Genomic DNA, 16003 nt, shown 5'->3' with positions numbered 1-16003 from the left:
ACGATCTGTAATAATGACTCACAAATTCACCTTTTCCACTTATGATTTAGAGGAGGTCTTTTTCCTTCAGTGATCTCTAGAGGAGGAATGGGATAATAACTGGGTGAGGAGGGTGGAGAGAGCCCTGACCAGCATTTAAACTTTTCAGAACCATTTTCCCTTTTACTCATTTGCTTGCTTGCTTTCCTTAAATGACTACTACCTTTCATTAAAAATCTAGCAATAAAAAGATATCCAATAAGGTGTCAAAAACCAATCCTCCTCTATGTTGAAAATGTTTTTATGATCAAAGACAAAAAAGGAAGGGCAGAAATACTTATACATACAATATTAGTATTCACTTATTCATCTTGCCCAGGCAGCATTTGTATTCAACAGGTAAACAACCCCAGTGCTGTGATCATCATTATTATCATTATTAGCCTAAGCTTTATCTGGAACACTGAAATAATGTAAAGAATCATCTTGTACACAAGCTCCTAAAAGATGAATGGCTGATTGCCGCCTTCTGATTTCTCTTTCTTCCTAACTACACCACTTCTTGTTTTCCTCCCGTCCCCAATTAGCGTTCTCTTTAAATTTTCTTCCTTTTTTCTAGTCTCAACTCATACACTTTCAATACCAATGAGCAAACATGATTGCCATCAGAGAACATAGATGTTATGTCACCAGAAGACTTCCCGAGTACACAGCCAATACTTTCAGCATTACCCACTGCAGGGGGAAAGCAGCAGCCACAGAAAATCTCTCTAGCTATACTTGAGCCTTCCTTATTTCACGGAAGATATTCTAGAAAATGTAAGTGATCAAATGTATTGAAACGATGGCTTTCTTTCAATCAGGCCAGCAATTTTTTAAATTTAATTTAAATTTAAAATCTTGTTCTGGACATGAATGAAACAACTTTCTAGGAAGATAGCGAGATAACACACGTATGAAAAGAACAGTATGAACAGGTATGAAACAGGTATGAAAACACAGGTATGAAAACAGCAGTGTATTTACACTACATCTTTTGGGGGCAAGTCCTACAAACAAAACCAACCAGAATCTAACAAAAGGAACAGCTGCTTACAAGAAAGAAATCCATGGTACTCCTACAAGGTCTAACAACCTTGTTTCTCATGTCAATTATAGAATCACCAAGGTATGTCACCATCTTTTGGAAATCAGAATTTGAAAGAAAAGCACAAAGAAGAGATCAGTTCTTTCAAACATGACAGTACATACTAAATAGGATCTAGATATACAATGTTTTCCATAACATTCCTTAAGTCCAACGAGAATCATCTACCTCCCAAACCTATTGGATTTATAAGGGATTCAAGGATTTGACATTAACAGCACACACCCACCACATACACAAATCATACACAGCTGGGAAACAGTTTCTCACACTGGTCAAGAGCTTGCCAAGTTGGTCTGTTAACTTTCACTGAGACAGGATTAATTTCACTGGATGCCACATGTAGTGTACAGGGTAGAGTACACACTTGTGTCTTTCTCTATGCTCTGTCCAACCCACAAAGCAGTTCAGAATAATGAAAAATTACATGCTAACTCTATTACAAAAAAAAAAATCTATTGTATGGCTTTATTCTGACCCAGATTTCCAGCTTAAAGCATTCTTGTAAGAGGTCTGTAACAGTCAGTACATCATGTGTGCCAAGATCAAGACAGTAAATAAAACATAAACAAAGGAAATAAAACATAAACAAAGGAAATAAAACAAAACATACATTCATCACCTGAAAACATCTATCAACATACATTCCATTACCTAAAATTGAAGTCTTTCTGTGAAAACGTATGACTTGGACTTTTAAAATTACACCTATTAAAATCACATTTCCAAACGTCATTTCACAAATGACAATTAGTTTACCCGTAATTACATTATTTTTCTCCCCTCAACACTTGCACTTTTTTCCGCATTGGAGATTTCTATGGTAAGTGCCTTGCACGCAATGTTTAAATCAGAGTGGGACACAACTCTACAACTCATTTGCAAAACTATATGGTAATGTAATCCAGGAAGAGAAAGAAAAATGTATTAATTTTAGATGAAGATCACAATCACTGGCAATATAAGTTGCTACAAACTCAAAGCTATCTCTTCTTTTGACTAGAAGCACATAAGAAGCCTTTCTGTGACAAAGGTTAATTCAGCAAACCCAAAAAAACATTTTACATTGTAGGAATAGCATATCTACCAGTATAATCCTTTAGCAGGAATTAAAGACTGTAAGTAACTACAGTCTTCTCTTTCAGAACACTGAGGCTAATCTGTAAACGAATCAGTTGACCTAAAACTTCTATACTGGGCCTCATGTCTTGCACGAGAAACAGATTACGCATTTGGAGGAGATTGTGTTCTTAAAGTACTGGGACAGCTTTATATCCCTCTGTTGTACACTAGGAATTTCTGACTACCCTCAGTCCCAGTTTACCTTGTCTAGCTCCATTTCCTTAGGTCACCAGCTCGTGATGAGTACAATAACAAGTTTCAGTACCAGAGAGCAGTGTCTAATGAAAAGCTGCACCTCAAAGAAATCTCCCTACAATTAACATGCATTATCAGCCATTTTATAATAGTACCACAGTGACCATCTTCTCTTGGCCTGGACTTAAATCAAGACAGCGTTTAGTATTATGACCTTCAGATATTTCTTTTAAAATTATTTGGATAATAAAAATAAGAAGAATAGTTTGGATCTTTCCAATGTCCCCTCCCAGTGTTACTGTGACAAAACCCTTAAAAATATGTTCAGGGTCTTAAGCCTGTGAAAATCTCAACATCAGTTTTCAAGAACTCCTTAAAATTCCTCAACAGTAAATTAATAAACCAGTATCAACTAAAAAAATCACTTAGCAACTTTCTTAGTCCAACCCCAGTAAATAAAAGACATGAACAGTAAGAAATCAAAACTGAAAGAGAAAGTGAAGGAAATGCAATATGTGTTGGTCTTAATTTCACCTCACATTAAATTCCTAGGTTCAACTGGTACTCCTGAGCCATGAAATTCATTTATGTCTATGTAAGGATTTCCCGTGGAAAGTAAACTCCAAGCTCTGTGATTTTAGATCTCACTCATAGTCAGAACCACATGACTGGCTGTAACAGACCCCTATTCAAGAGGTGGATTTTCCTCACTGCATGTATGAGTGCAGCACAAAGCCCACAGCAGCCCTTCCTTTAATTAACTGATCTAGCATGGCCTTTTTATTTGACAAAGATAACTGCAGAGCTCTTGTTGCTTAATTCACCTAAACATTGCTTATTCATTCAACAGAGGAGACATATGGGGATGGCTTTATCTGCTTCCCTGAGGATTCTACAAGGGTTTCTGGGTAGATTTTATTTCATCATTTTCCAAAAATTATGATTAATATTAAAAAGAGGAAAGCTGACCCCTCCCCATACTTTGGACAGGAGTGCACGTTAAGTATGTGTTTGAATTGGCACAAAACAATTTTAACTAGAACTCCTACCCTTACAGCAAATTTCCTCAGGTAAGCATTGCCTCTAGGTTTCTGATTAAAAAGTTTCATTCATTTGCATTTCATTGCCTGTAATATAGTTATCTGGTATTTGGAGAAATGTCACACACTCCTAGAAGTTTCTAGGCGTTTTGACCTAATTTTGCATCCATCAATAGGCACACAGAGCTCGCCCCAGATCCCAAGTGGGCCCAGCAGGCTTTCCCTTCTTGCTACAATTAGAGCTGGATTTGCCCTTCCAAGTATGTCTGAACTGGTTCTCTTTCATTACAAGCTCTTCTGAAGGTAGGAAATAGCTGTCGATGCCCTAGCAACTACTACTGGCCTGAAACTGCTCAGAGCTTTCACAGAAAATTCACTGTAGTGAATAAGCAACATTGGAAATCACAACTCAAATAGCTTAAATTTTGCAAAATGAGAAGCTACTGAAAACAAAGCTATAAAATAAGAAGAAACGGGCACTTAAATGTTAAAGCCAGAGTAATCATAACCTGCTCAGTCCCTGTGGCAGAAATAAGCTTGTTTTGTCAGAATATTTTATATAAGGACTACATTTCTATGCCGTCTTGTGAGATTTTTTCAGATGTGATGTGATTTCCTACTGCTCAGAAACATCCAGCTGGAAATACAGAAGACACTTCTGGTAAGTACCATATTACTACCCAGTGATGTTGCTCAGAGGTCAGTATTGGAACCAATGCTCTTCAGCATTTTAATCAGTGACATCAACAGTGGGATCAAGTGCACCCTCAGCAAGTCTACAGATGACAAGCTGTGGGGTGAAGTCAGCATGTCCAGGAAGTCATCATGGATGGGATGCCATTCAGAGACACCTAGACAGGATTGAGCATCAGGCCCAAGAGAACCTCAAGAGGTTCAACAAATCTAAGAGCAAGGTCTTACACCCAGATCATGGCAACCCCCAGTATTAATACAAGCTGAGTGATGAAATAATAGAACACAGCCCTGCTGAAAAGGACTTGGGGACACTGGTGGATGTGAAGCTGGACATCAGCCAGCAACATGCCCTTGCAGCCCAAAAAGCCAACCGCACCCTGGGCTGCATCAAAAGAAGTGTGGCCAGCAGGTCAGGGAGGTGATGCTGCCCCTCTGCTCTGCACTGGTGAGGCCTCACCTGGAGTACTGCATCCAAATAGGGATGCAGTACTCCCAGTATAGGAGAGACATTGAGCTGTTGGAGCACGTTCAGAGGAAGGCCACAGAAAAATGATACAAGGGAGAGAGCTATGGCTGTTCAGCCTGGTGAAGAATAGGCTCCAGAGAAACCCGAGAGTAGCCTTCCAATATCTAAAGTGGAGCTATAAGAAGGAAGGGGACAGACTTCTTAGCAGGGCCTGTTGGGATAGAACAAGGAAATACGGTTTCAAATTAAAAGAGGAGAGATTTATATTGGACAGAAGGAAGAAATTTTTTACAATCAGGGTGGTGAGACACTGGCACAGGTTGCCTAGAGAGGTGGTCAGTGTTTCATCCCTGGAGACGTTCAAGGTCAGGCTGGACAGGGCTCTGAGGGCAGCCCGATCTAGCTGCAGGTGAACCTGCTTCTTGTAAGGCAACTGGACTAGATGACTTTTAGGGTACCCTTCCAACTCAAACAATTCTATGATTCTGTGATTAAAGACACTCCACTACATTTTCTTATTTTAAAACTCTTAGGTTTAATTCTCATTTTGTTGCCTCCATTTAAATAATAATACATAAATTAAAAAACCAAAAACTATGCTGAAGCCCAGAGGAGAGAAAGTTGAATCCAGACTCCGTGTCCACACCTTTCCCTCTAACACAGCAGTGGGCAATACTCCTATTAGGAAATACTATTAGGAAAAACGCTCCTAGCAAAACTATGACTTTGCTGCTGCCTCTAAGACCTATTATACCCACACAACAACTTGCTAAAGACCATTCACTTCCTGGACTACCTACCATTGAACACCAAAAGCAACAGGCAAAATAGGTCTCATATCATCTGAAAGGGCAGTCAGTGACATGTATGGAAGAAGGAGCTCGCAGAAGTCCATCTGGAAGATCTGGAAAATACCCTCATACCTTGCAAACATTTCATTGCACGCTCCTTAGATTCACAGCAAAAAAACCTGAACATCTCTGCAATGCTAGCACAAACTCTACAGTAAAGCAAGTTGAGACGCACACACACACAAAAACAGCCTTAGAGCAGATTTAAATTAGAGACATTTGTAGATATAGTACAGCATCAGCAATGACATAATGCTTTACCATTTTTACACTGGCAAAAATATCTCTTCCATACACCTAGATGTAAATATGCCAACAAAACCTCCTCTTGTCCAATCCTTCACTAACTTATTTAGTTTAAAGCCAAGGTCTTTTCATGTACTGACATACTCTCAAAGAGATGTTTTTGTATATTTCTAATTTTAATTTCTAACAATTTCTAACCGGCCAGGACATCACATTCCTTGCCCACAATACAGATGAAGGATGCTTTTTTCTCAGTGGTAAGGAAAGGGTTTGTTAATGTTTATGTTAGATGAGAACTACTATCTGTGTCAATTGATATTATTTTATTAGTTTGAACTTGAAAAACCTTTCATTGGGGATTATTTTAATAGGTATTTCTTTCCCAAGCTCCCCACTGAGCTTAAATGGGTTTAAGTCACAGTCAATTACAGGCACCAATATGTGGAAAGAAAACCACATATCTTTTAACTTCCAGAAAACACAAGGGACAGAAAGTGCTTTGTTGAGAAACAGAGCAAAAAAGTATAGAGCCGCAATAATTTGAACTTTCCTGAATATATATTGGCCCAAACTGTACCTCTATAAAGCCTAAGGGGACAAGTCACACTACACATAATTAATGTGTTTATTTTACATGTCTATCAAATGAAACTTAACTACACATTCACAGGTCTGTGATTTGTGACCTTAAGCATCATTTGTGGGTTAAAAGGGAATAAACCTTTTTATGAATCATTATTGTATTCTGGCTTGCGAATCTATACATCCACATATTTACATTCAATTCACACATCTCTTGGGGACGTAGAACAATAGGATTTGCCATTGTCTAAGCTCTGAGACCTGCTTTATGACAATTAGTAGAATTTACAATTGTAATGCATCCTTATATCCAGCCTCAAAGAAACGACCTTCATTATGTAAATATCTGTAAAACAGCATGCCAAGCACCAAAGCGCCAGGACAGAGAGGGCAGAGAAGCTAAGTAAGTGCTTGAAGCAATCAGATCAAATGCTTTTGTCTCAAAGTCCTTTCTGACTCAAAAATGAGGAATCTGTTCCATTCTGCATAAAAATATTACGTCCTTCATACTTTACCAAAAAAGAAAGAAAAAAAACGACTTTGTAGTAAATCTTTTTGCAGGGGACCAAACTGCATTTATGAACGTAGCTGACAACTGGGCTTTCTTGAACATATTACTCTTGATTCACAGCTCATTTCCCACTTAATGATCACATAACTGATTACTCACAACTCAAATAGAGAGCTTATCCCATGCTTACCACTGAACCACAGAATATCCAGAGTAGGAAGGGACATGAAGAGATCCTTTTACCTTATGTTGTATATCCAGAAATTTGATACGTAAGCTAAATTATTTGTCTAGAATCCAGTTATTACCAATGAAGAGAGACAGGCACCCTTAGCAGGTAATTAATTCTACTTATTTTGCTTTCCCGCACTGGGAAGGGATTGTAAGAAAGCATCTTTCACTGAGCTCTTACACTGGACACCTCATATCTAGATGCTGTGACAAATCTCATCCTTCATCAATGCAATAACATCTGATTTCAGTATCAATCACAAACAAAATAGGTACCAAGACTTTTTCCATATTTAGTCTCACTTTTCCATATAAGTGTCAGTTTGAATGTGATCCCTCATATGCTTGCCCTATAGCAGTATTTAAGCACACAAATCACGTATTCAATATCTTTTAGTTGCACTGGCACTCCATGCATTTGAGATGCTCTTCACAAACATCAAGAATCACAAAAATCCATCTTCACGATATACAAATGTAACAGGAATGGTGTTTTCACTTCATCATTAGTATTCAGCATTTATTTTTCACTTTTTAAACTGGACAATTCAGACCTACATGAATTTTTGCATCAAGTGATACAGTACATAAAGAACACATCACTGTATTGCTAGCACTTGGTTCACACTGAACTAGAACATCTCAAAGGCCAAAAAAAATAAAGCATTTAAGGTTTGGAAGGTCAAACATTACACAAAAGCTCCAAGTTAGAGAACAAACTTTTAAAGCAGCATTTGAATTCTGTTTGTGTGCTGCCTACATTTTGACTTCTGTCAGAACACTTCCCTTGCACTAAATGTATCTGCTAACTTCTTTCTGTGGAAAATCAGTAAAGAATACAGTAGATTGCAGCGTCCAAGATTATGAGTCCCAAAACCAAGATTTATAATGTGGAATTCCTTCCTACCCTAGCCAATGTTCTATAATAAGAGGGAATATATTGATGAGAAAATGGCAATCTAGATAAGAAACTGAATTCTAGCAGAAGGAAAATCTTAGACCAAAATGTAGACTTTAAAGAATCAGAAAAGACTTTAATTTCATTGCTCTTTCAGATTGCAGGACTAGATACAGAGCTTATGCAAGACATTGGATATGACAGTTCACATGGCCAAATTAAAAAAAAAAGCCTTGACTAAATAAAGATTTCTCCCTTCTGAAATTTCAGAATAAGGGTTGTATACACCATACCCTTTACCTACTATGCAGGCCACTCACTGCATTGTTTCAGTATCTGAAAATTGTTTTTCTTTAGAGTAACTGATTTGATATGACAGTCTGTTAGGCTGCAAGCTTTGCAACCTTATAACTTTGAGTCTGAAGGTTTAATAGACTGTACAACCCCACTCACCTTGTCTGGCTCTATCACACTTTCTGTCCAGGCAACATTCTCTAGGAACACAAGGAGTTTTCTGCACACAGAACCCATACCACCAATCAACATGAGACTGAAGCACTTGCAGGTTAACAGAGAATTTACAGACTTCCTTGAAACATCACACTCTCCCAATAGTGCAGAGAAACAGAATGGGAAGCAGTAGTATCATGGGAATACTTCCCTGCTCCTGCAACTATCAATTAAGCCCCCCCTTCATGCTGAAATATTTTTGTGCCAGCTCTCATTAAGTCTACACTCTCTAAAGTTATGACCAGTTATGACAAGCTGAAGTATTTAAGTATCTTATCAGTGCAGCCTGAGGTGGTAACAGGACAAGGTAACTGTTTGACATCTTACTTGTTAAAGAAATACCTCACATGCAGTGACATTAAACCCCCCGGAACAGCTTCTGTGAGCCATTGGTTGTATTCACCAAACATCAACTCATTCACTTCTACTATAAGACAAACAAGACCCCCCTTATTTCTCTTCCAACACAGTAATTCCAAGAGTGTAATAACCTTGTTTTGGTCCACTCACAAAGACCAAGAGGCCTGAATAAGCAGAGGTTTAGTGAAGAATACAGTGGGCAGTCAGTTTCCACAGTTACCCGGAGTTGCGCTAGGATTACTAGCGCAATGACACATCATCAGTAGGGTAAAACTAACCTGTCTCACAACAGTCTAACCCAGCTCACGTTCACTATTAGTGGAATAGGGAATATTCCCAGATACCTGGAGTATCTGTGGAGCTCCCTTTATCCTTCTCTACAGAGATTAGATACAGCTTTCAACTGAAGATGATTTGAATGATGTACCGGTATTCATTTTATTCAGATACATCCATGGCAAGATTTGGGTCTTGTCTGTTTCTCTGGTGAATGTTTTTTCTAGAGAGACTTAAAACTGCTTGTCTTTCTTATGCGTGCACATAAAGCCATATGACTGCAACTGAGGATAGGGAATGATAACTAAATGGGTCAATGAACGAAAGTAACCTTCAACCACGAATGCAAACAGATCTGTACTTGCAATGAGACCTGATGTCTTCAGAAGCAGTATTTACATGTTGAAGCATTTAGAGATCTAGGACATAGCCTGTGCTTTGTCTGTACTAAAAACTGCTACCCTAATTTATCTTCAACCCCTAGGAAACATGAAAGAGGGAAAAAAAAAATGCATGAATGACGCACAGCTTTGTCCTTCTGCAACTATTAGAAATGTATTTTCAAAGCAATACCCACAGCCCAACCCTTGTTCAATAATTGTTTTTAACTGCTTTTTTAATTTTTTTTTTAATTAATTGCCTTTGTTTCTGTTACTGACATGCACCAGAAAGGTCTTCCCTGACAAAAGAAGAGCCAACACAAATTGAAATGAAAGGCTGACACATTCTCTCAAATAACAAACTGAAGTCACGAGCCTGATGCATACATCTGGAGATGAAAGCTGTTTACGTATGCCAGTCAGGCAAAAAGCAATTTCCTCATAATTGCAGTACCTTTATACCTCAAGTACAAATAGTATTATTCATAGTCTTACAAACAGATAAAACCGAAACTCTCTCCAACATCCCCTCCCTTAAAAAGAAATCTTCAAGTGGGAGATATTCTAAATTAGTCCGGCAGCTGTTAAGAACTGCCCTCATTTTAAAGTGCAGATGTTTCTGGATCACCCTGTAAAGGGAGACAGAAACCCTTTCTCCCTCAGAGAAGGCTACATTGGGACTTCTCATGTTTATGTTCAGAGTAGCGACATTCCTTGCTTCTGATCTTTCCCTTTTTCCCAACCTCTCCCCACTCACATGCACAAAGCACAAAAGCAAAAGGGAGAAGAAAAACTTTGGGTCTCTCCTCCTACCTATCTTTGCATAAGGGCTAGAGGGAAAAGCCTTGGAGCTTTTTAGAGTTACAACAGAAACAGCAGAAGTTACACAGCACTCTTTCCTTCAGGCTAAGCCTGATGCTAATACCTAGTTCGAAAAACTTCTATGTGTACGGAAAAGCTTTTCATAATAATTCATCTCAAACAGCTTTATCAGAAATTCTAGACTGTGTATGATGAAGCATCTACTATGAACTACATAGGGAAAAAGTAGAACTTTTTCCTAGATTACTAGAAGCAACTGTGGTTTATAAAAACCCAGAGTTCTCAGATGACTTATGCTCACAAGATAACATTTTGTCCTTAGCCATTACAGCCACTGGGAGACATATTTCCTGGATTCTGAAAAACGTTTTCATTTCTGGTTACCGCAATTTAAAAGATGTCCCAGCTCTTGACCTTTTAAAAGAAACTGTAGTTCACAAGTCAGCTTCAATAATTCAAAATATTACATTTAACTCCAGATAAAAAAGTATTTCACAGCAGTCTTATCTAACCAGGGTGGTCATGACAGCTTATTTCAGGAACTTCATCCAACGAACAGCCAACCACCAAGCACCTTGACCATCCAAACTTCTGAACAACTCCTGACATTCTTCTCCTGACTATTCCCCCTTCTCTCAACCATGTAGAAATGTTCTGTACTGCAAATTGAAAAAATTCCATCTCTTCTCATTTCCATTGCTACTATTCCCATTCTCTGTTCCACAAGGAGACTAAGAACGCTTGTAGCTAAGAGTACCCTTTGAAACACAGTTAGGGGTGTTTTAAAAGAAAACTTTAAACTTGGTTATTAAGACTTTCAATATAATATACACATACACTCAAGAACAGAGACACAGATCGTAACATCAAGAGTTGGCTTCAAACTGGAGAAGCTCAGTGAACAAGAACAGTAGTTGCATTGAGAAGAACCGCTGAGGCTGAAGAAGCTGCTGTGGCAGTGGGATATCCTTATGGCCAGCCATATGGCAGACTGGAGCAACTATTTTGGGTGACCCTGGTTTTTAGAAACAGCCATGCTGATTCTGTCCATTTCTCTTCAACATTTTTATAAACTAGAAACACGGGATAATATATTTACTTAATTCTAGCACTAACCTAATGACAGATTTAAACTATTATCCTGGATGATAAAATAAAGGGAAACCTGAAGTGTATGCAGAAATAAACTCTGGATTAGCTCCAATTCTTGCATTTTTCTTAGAAGAATTGTGTTTTTCTCTCTCGTCTTGAATATTTACCCTAATGAGGTTGCCCAAATTAAAATACTTTTCGTTGTCAGCAAACTAAATATAAAATCCTCTAAACACCACTGAACTAATTATCGTCTTCTGTAGCATGTCAGAGCTGAATGTGTTACAAAGAGAATCCAACTGCACATGGCATCATTGCTTCTGGAATGAAAATGAGTTGGAATAAGCGGCTTTTAGGAGGCTGATTTCTGCTTTCTCTGCAATTTGGAACTGGAGAAGTTGGCAGCCTTGTGGGGACAGGCATCCATTGAGCTACCATAAACTCCTAAACTTCCATCTGTTTTAAAAAGCTCCAGTTGACCTACATTTTATGTTATGGATTAGCTGAAGCTGATGGAGTAACACAGACAAAGCCTGACTCTTGCTGCTAACCATATATCCTTAGCAATTAAATATTTTATCAGTCATATGTTCCATGTAAAGATGAGAGTTTGAAAGAGGAAAACTTCCAGTGTTTCAAACACACAAACTAGAAATAATCACTTGACAGATGCACTTAGACTGCAATATAAATATCAAATTGATTAACTTTGCCTACTAAAACCTAATTCAAATGTACACGCTACAATTATTTGAATTTTTTAAAAATATATAAAATGCTAATTAATTCACAATTTTGGCATATGTTAAAATGAGGCACCAGAACCATTTGGCATTTTGGAAACTCTGTGTTTTTCTAAATTATCTACAAAATTATTGGTAAAGTAAGCCAGAAATCAAAAATATGTCTCAAAATAGCATGTTGCTGCCTCAAGTTTCCATGTTGTTTTTATCCTGAGGTAGAAAGAAAACTCAGCCTCGAGTTGGTTGTTGTTTGGTTTTTTTTTTAGCAACCAGTAACATGTCATTCTACAGGCCAGCAGGACACACTGAGATGAGGAGAATCAAGTCTAAGCCCCCATGTCAGATCAATAACTCAGATCTGAATGTCTTCCATTTTAAGTGTTCTGATCATCAGATAGATTGGATTTTCTCATTTTCCCTCTTCCTCTTCTTAACCAGAAAATCAGAAAAAAAAAGAAAAAAGAAAAATGAAAAAAAAAAAAGAATATAATGAAGAAGCAACATATTTCTACTCTGATGCACTACCATTTACAAAACAAAGAGGGTACTGAAAAATTGCTGATGGATTATCATTATAGGCTCATCAGGAGACCTCAGTCAATAGTTGTTTTATTTAAACTTTTCTCTCCACATTGGCTCACCTCCCGCTAACACCTGTAACTAATTTTGATGCATTTTGTCCTTCTCTACAATGAGGTTATTCAAGTGTTCAGTTAAAAGTTAAGAGGTAAGCTATAGGCACACTTAGGCTGGGTGTTGAATCATCCAACTGGTCTATCAAGAGACACACTTAGGCTGGGTGTTGGATCATCCAACTGGTCTATCAAGACTTTCACAGTGAAGGCAGTTGTTTCCATCCACAGATTGAAAGTTCACGAAAATAAATCAACGATGTTAATGTAATGAAGACTTATATGCATCACTAGTTAGAAAGTTCTGGTCTTCTCACATCCTTCTAATTAGATGTTCCTGCTATCTACATTTCAAAACATACCTGTTTTCCAAAGTCAAGACATGCTTCCATTTTTTCTGCTCACCAGCTACACTGACTAACATTTCAGAAAAATGGCAATTAGATACATTATCAGAAAATGAAAACTGACTTGTTTCTTCATCTTTCTTCATTCTCTTACTGTATGATTTTATGACTGTCTATCCATGCTTAATATGCTTCTGTCAGTCACTTATCCATGCTACCAACATCTGCATGCCAATTGGAACTAGTGAATAGACTCCTTATTTTGTTTTGCTTGCATGTACAGCTTTGCTTCACTTTTTAAACCGTCCTTATCTTGGACAAAAAGTTTTCAGTTTCTCCTTTTTTATTCTCTTCCCCATGCCTCTGTGGGGTAATGAGAGAGAAGCTGCAAAGGGCTAAACTGCTGAATGGGGTCAACCCATCACAGCTGTTCTTCCCAGCAAATGTGGAGAAAGAGTCGCTGTTAGGTTCATTTAAGATGAAATGAACAGTAACCTACTCTCCACTGATTGTCAGTGACATCCCTGTGGTCTGTAACAAGCCAAGGTTATTAATCTAACTTAGACACAGGTTCATATATGGTAGAAACTTACACTTACCCAGACAAATCTGAGCGTTACATGTCTGCCACTGCTATGATGTGCCTAAGTGAAAATGTGGTCCAATGTCTCTCAGGTATAACTGTAATTTCTGTTTTTAAAAATACCAATATACCTGAGTATAATTCCAAATCTCACTGAGAGATGAGCAGCTTCATTAAACACAGTGATAGAACAAGCAGCAGTTTATCTGGCTACAGACATTCCCTCTTACAGGTAATACACTCAGCACCAAAATGGAGATGCAGAAATTCAAATTCTTCTGTGTAGTATTTTCTACATACATATGAAAGAACAAGAGAAAGTAATGACAGCTGTAGCTTGTGTGCCAATGGAAAAAGTAAGTACATTTCTAATATTGTTGGTCATCGTTTTAGTGCTGGATAAATGCCTCTGATTGCTACAAGCAAGCGGTGAATGCACTGTGTCTTTCTCACAAAAGGTGAGATTCCATGATGCTGAGAGAAGTGCTTTAACAATCTGGGTAATGACACAAGAGCAGTATAGTGTTCCGCCATTAGATCACAACATTTTGAAAATGCTACTACTTCCTTAAATTTCTGTATGTATGTGTTAAGATTGAGTCACCACTCCACTTCCAGCAAAAACCTGAATAAAACAAAACAATGTACTTTTAAGGTCCACTACCTGCCCCTAACAGATGAGTTTCCACTCATACATTTGTAATAACTCTGAGAGTTCTTCTGTATTTCACAGTTGTTGCAGTTATTACTGCAGCCCCTATACACTCCATGTTCATAGTGAACTGACATCAAATATTAAGATCCTGTAGGAAGGATGGAGTACGTTTTACTTCGTTTTTCCCCTTCACATTCTCTGTTTGTTTGCTGATGATAAATTCTCCCAATTCAATGAAAAGGTTCACTACAGTATGTTTTCCTGAAGAGATCCAAAGCACTGCCTTAAGACCCTTACTGGTCAAGAAAGTGAAGCTCACAAAATGGTTAATTTCCCACATGGTGGTAAAAGTGAAATTTAATTAAACCTACAGTTTGGCATTGCCCACAAAAATCCCACCATCTGTTATATTTGAAGAATACTTGGGGAAACTGCACAAGATACACTCTTCTCAAAGGATCAGTGAAATCAGTGTCATTTCAGAAGTGAACCAAAACCAAAATAACAGGCCTGAGTTCCAATACATATAAACCCCAAGAATGTGACTTATAAATCATGAAGCAAGAGCCTCGGCTGGAGTTTCTCTCTATATGGAGCTATCTGGCACTTGGTCATTTTCTGCAGTAAGGCACAACAGCAACTGGATGATAGAGTCCTTGCTCAGGCACAGGACCTTTTCTGGGAACTGTCAAGAAATTCCCTCTCCATACACCTTACCTCTGTTGTAGCTCCAGGTTCCTGACAAAGGCTATCCACACCTGTCATAAAGTAGCATGTATTATTAAAAACCAGCTGGCTATATTCACTGATCCACTGAACTTCAATGGAGCTGTTCTGCCTCTGGACCAGAAACTTAGGAGCAGCAAAGACAAAGGTCCCCTGCAGGGATTGTTCAGGAGTCAATGATTCAGGGAGGAAGAAGTCACTTTAAAGGCAACGCATAAGGAGAAGATGCAATTGCCTTTGGGGAGGTTTACATCTGTCACTTTTTCCATCTTGCAAATCCGCAGTGAAAATGGTGTAGGTGGACGGCTGAAGATTGTTCTTCTCAAAGGCTTCCTCCTGAAATGGGAGCCTACGCTCTAATACTGACTAAGCCACAGGGCTTTGCTTCTGATCTAATTAGATAATGATACTGCAGTACAAAAGGAGAGGTTAATCTTAACTCCATCTTCAATCTTCTTTCCTTGTATACAATTGTAAACACCCTGGAATCGTTTGGAATCACCTCTCCCTATGTGTTTTAGTATCAGCACGTGCACGGTACAGCTACAAATATGTGTTATTAGGGGACCTGGAAAGGAGGAGAAAGGAAAGCCAATCTTAAAATACATTGAGCATTCCACACAAATTCAGAGGTATATTAGTGCCAGCGTGGATAGATAGAATAGCAACAGAATCTGACCACAACCAGACAATATTTTCATTAGACCTTTCCCTTCCCTACATCAGAAATGCTCAAAGGCAGCCAACATAGCCACAAGGAACACAGACACCCATCATGTGCATAGAGCTGTCTCTGGAAAGTGCCCTCCACTTGCAGACCTCAGCTGCTCACTAGCACTATCAACTCTGGATTTTGCCTTAGGGCAGTCAAGGAATATTTCTGGCCCCCAAGAAAATCAGCCACTGGAACATC

The 16003-nt window shown here is 38.4% G+C and overlaps 1 protein-coding gene across 2 annotated transcripts in view; it reads right to left on the bottom strand.

Annotated features, from left to right (window-relative positions):
* The window catches only part of ABCG1 (ATP binding cassette subfamily G member 1), a 55711-nt gene that overhangs the window by 23370 nt on the left and 16338 nt on the right, over positions 1 to 16003 (bottom strand). The gene's annotated exons all lie outside the window — the stretch shown is intronic.

Source organism: Coturnix japonica, chromosome 1, assembly GCF_001577835.2.
Source record: "Coturnix japonica isolate 7356 chromosome 1, Coturnix japonica 2.1, whole genome shotgun sequence".
Lineage (NCBI taxonomy): Eukaryota > Metazoa > Chordata > Aves > Galliformes > Phasianidae > Coturnix > Coturnix japonica.
The sequence above is the reverse complement of the archived record's forward strand: the minus strand, read 5'-3'. Positions and strand labels throughout refer to the sequence as shown.